This window comes from Bidens hawaiensis, unplaced genomic scaffold (assembly GCF_021521415.1).
Source record: "Bidens hawaiensis isolate Kalapana, Puna unplaced genomic scaffold, B.hawaiensis_p1.1 tig00064658_1, whole genome shotgun sequence".
Taxonomy (NCBI): domain Eukaryota; kingdom Viridiplantae; phylum Streptophyta; class Magnoliopsida; order Asterales; family Asteraceae; genus Bidens; species Bidens hawaiensis.
Window position 1 is genome coordinate 19627 of NW_027501529.1, and position 4186 is coordinate 23812.

The following is a 4186-nucleotide window of genomic DNA, read 5'->3' on the forward strand; positions in this document are numbered from 1 at the left end:
ATGATGCTATTATGTTTATGACGCGATACGATTTATCAAGTTACTAAAACTTGTGAACTCACTCAGTTTATACTGATTCAAATGTTTTACGTGTCTTTCAGGAGATAACTAGGTAGCGCATGGAGTCACACTTAGATCACCTCACGCTGAACATCTAAAACTAGCTTTTTGGAAGATTTTAGTTCTATCCCTTTGATGCGCATGGTTGTTCCCGCCGCGCAAGGGGATATGACGTGGAAATCTTCAACAGTTTTTATACTTGGATGTTTTATGTAATTTTTAAACAATGTAATGTATTTGTATTAAACATTTCATGCGCAATAAAAATCTTTGAATGTTTGCAATGGCCCGTGCTTAATTATCAATCCCCACTCGCGCGCGCCCGGCTGTTTCCGCCGCTCAGGGCCGGGTGTGACAGTTTGAATTTTAAACTAACGAATCAGGAAATTCGTTATTGCAAAGTAACGAATAAGACATGAATCGTGTCTTGATTCGTTAAGAATGTATAACGAACAAGAGTTGTTTCACTACAGAGTGCGGAAGCGAATAAGGTGAATGAACTAGATTGTAGTTCATTAACACAACACTTAATTCGTTATCCATAATTAACGAATCATAATTTATTTAATTTTAACTTAAATGTTTAAATAAATAAATGAATTAAATAACTTACAAACATTACCGAGGTCCGTTATCTCGATAACCAAATAACTTAAAAACGTTTTTACGTTCATTAAAAAAAATATTCCTTAAATAATATGTAAAAAAATATATATATTTTGGTCAACACTATAATAGTTTAAGTCAAGTTGGGGTGATTTGGCAAAAATCAAATTAAGATTGAACCGAGATTAGGGGCTGATAGTTTCTGATATTCTGTGCGCTAATTCAACCATAAATCATATAACAAAAATGCTCGAAGGTTTGTTATAAGATTTAAGTGGACAACAATATCAATGACCGACTTAACGCCAGTCATAATATCGCTGAAATATAAAACTGTGATGGAAGGGCATTTTGGTCAATATGATTCTCTGCTCAAACTCAACAAAAACACAAAAATATGTATTGCTTTTGAAAAACTTAGAAAAACACAAAAAGATTGTCTATTTTTAGTTCGGATATGTTTTCGTAAATACATTCTTTATTCTTTAAAAAATACCAAAAATTTTTTTTTTAATAAACTATTATTATTGTTACATTAATATAATAAATAAACTCATTTCAACATGCAATTCTAGTTGAGTTCGGCATGTTAAGCCGAGGCTAATGTGTCTCACAAGAAGCTCAACTTGTTTACACACCGAACGAAAAACAAGTGAAAAAACTTAAATTACAAAGCATTGCGTTCACGGAAACATTTAACTTAAATTCTATTGGTTGAGAACTAAAATTTGTTGGACTAAAATTTGTTGAGAACTAAAATTTGTTGGACCTGACAAGAGAAGAAGGCTGCGCGAGACTTGCATGTGACGTTTTCATCTGAAAGATGAAGTATCAAATGTTTGAGCTTTGCTGTCAACAAAAGCTTGGATTGAGGGTTCTCTTCCAAGGAAATCTGATAGAAGTTCGATAGGTTCCTTTGATCCTCCGGGTGCAAATACCTTATTCCTGAACTGCTTTCCTGTTTGCTGGTTGAAAATATTATCACGAAACTTAGATGTGTATATATCAGCTGCAAAAACCTGACTCCAAATATGACTATAGCAAGCAGCTTCACAGCCAATTGCACTAGTTGGGAAAGAAGAAGCTGGATTGGTTCCTTCCAACATTGGTAAACCTAACATTACCTTTGGATGAAGATGTTTAAATAAACCATCGATGTCAACGTTTTCAGTCGAATGAATAATCTGATAAAAAAGGCAGTATAAAATTTCTTGCTTTAATTTAAGTGCTGAAAAGGAGCACCGCCATCTCTTAAGTGACTTGCACACATCATCACCTAAAGGCTTTGTAATGTCCTGATGAAAACCAGATATCAGCTTCATGGAAGGTGCTTTATAACACCAATTTTCTAAAACCTGGGCAGGTATCTCCACAAAGTCAGGATCAAGACGCAATCCACTAAATTTTGCATATGATCCACAAAGGCATATTTTTGTGTTTTTGTTGAGTTTGAGTAAAGAATCATATTGACCAAAATGCCCTTCCATCACAGTTTTATATTTCAGCGATATTGTGACTGGCGTTAAGTCGATCATTGATATTGTTGTCCACTTAAATCTTGTAACAAACCTTCGAGCATTTTTGTGATATGATTTATAGTTCAATTAGCGCACAGAATATTAGAAACTATCAGCCCCTAATCTCGGTTCAAGCTTAATTTGATTTTTGCCAAATCACCCCAACTTGACTTAAACCATTATAGTGTTGATTAACTTTTTTTTTTACCAATTGTGAAATTTGAGCAATGCATCAAGTTTCCTTTATTGTGAGTGAGTATGCACGAGTCCATCTATCGGCTTGCATACATCGTATCCCCGGGGTCCGTTTCTTATTGGTATTGAGACGCGCGCAAGGGAGGAACAATTGTATGACTAACAGCGGATTTTGATCAAGTCAGTAATTTGGATTGTACGAAGTACAACAGTGATCAAGTTTAATGATTTTGGGTTTGCTCTAAAAGCGAATGAAATATTCATGCATATGAATACCCAGATGATTAAGCCGCATAAAGACTCACAATGTCCAGAATCCTAACTCTTGTTATTTGCTTTATTATACTTTTGGGTGATCAACAACTATAAGGCTTGAGTATGACCGGTTATTACATTTCTGTCATCCTCACCGAGATTTTTGCTAGAGGCTAACACCTCTTTCAATTTGGATTTATTTTAGGTTTATATCACTTACTTTACTCTAACAGCTTGTTTAAGACCTATCAATGCACCAATGATTAAGCACTCAGTCTTTTAGGCTTATTTCTTACTGGATTTGGGGTCAAATAATCAATGTACTATCATTTTCTCTTTTTTGCTTCAAAAACTCAAAATTTTGAAGAGCCTAAACAAAAATTAATTACCCCAGTTAATTTTAAGTTCATAAATTAATGGCTATCCTATCCATCTACAAGTAGATAACAGGACCAATACATGCAAGCATGCTTCACAAACTTAAATAACTGACATAATTCTCAGCTAAAATAAAATAGAAAGCTTAATGAACGCCCCAAGTACTTTCCATTTGTCAGGTGAATGGCTAACCCGAATATTTACATGAAATTATCAGGACCAAACATATACAAGTATATGTCCTTCAAAATAGAAGCAAATGACATAAATTTCAGCGAACATAAGCAAAAATCTTTTTGGTTTTTCTCATTACAAACTAAAACACAATCTTTTTGTCTTTTCGGATTTTTCTTTATAAACAAGAAATTCACACTCTTTTTGACTTTTTTTCAAAATTTTTATGTACAAACAGAAAATACAAACTTTTTGACTTTTCAAATTTTAAAATGTTTTTGATTTTTTCAAATATTAAAAACTGGAATGATCAAAATATTTTTGACTTTTCAAAAGTTTCTAATGTTTTTGGGTGTTATCTATTCAAACAAAAAGCATAATATTTTTGATTTTTCTAAGATTCACCCCTTAAAACCTAAAAGCAAAATAAAATTTAACTAGAACAGACTAAAATAAAAAGATAATCATCCTAATTTTAGGATCTCAGCAAGGGTCTTCAATCCATTTAAATCAAGCAAAAATTAAAAGCGTGTTTTATCAAAGGCTTTGGTAAATAGATCGGCTTTCTGAAAATCAGTATGTACTTTCTCAAGATCAATTAATTTCTTTTCATAACAATCCCGTATAAAATGATATCGAATTTCGATATGTTTCGTTTTAGAATGTTGTACGGGATTTTTGGTGATACTAATAGCAGCAGAATTATCAATCAAGATGGGAGTAGTAAGAAACTTCAAACCGTAGTCGTGAAGATGTTGTTGTATCCACAAAACCTGGGAACAGCAACTAGAGGCTGCAACATACTCAGCTTCGGCGGTTGAAGTAGAGACCGTTGTCTGCTTCTTACTCTGCCAGGAAACAAGCCGGCTTCCTAAGAATTGACATCCTGCTGTAGTAGACTTTAAATTGATCTTGCATCGCCTATAATCTGAGTCTGAATAAGCGGTAAAATCAAAATTATCATCCTTGGGGTACCATAACCCGATGTCAGGATTGCCCCT

General features: G+C 33.6%; 1 pseudogene; it reads right to left on the minus strand.

Annotated features, from left to right (window-relative positions):
* Positions 1-1478: 1478 nt before the first annotated feature.
* Positions 1479-1988, minus strand: LOC143604293 (putative thimet oligopeptidase pseudogene; annotated as a pseudogene).
* Between the last annotated feature and the right edge of the window lie 2198 nt (positions 1989-4186).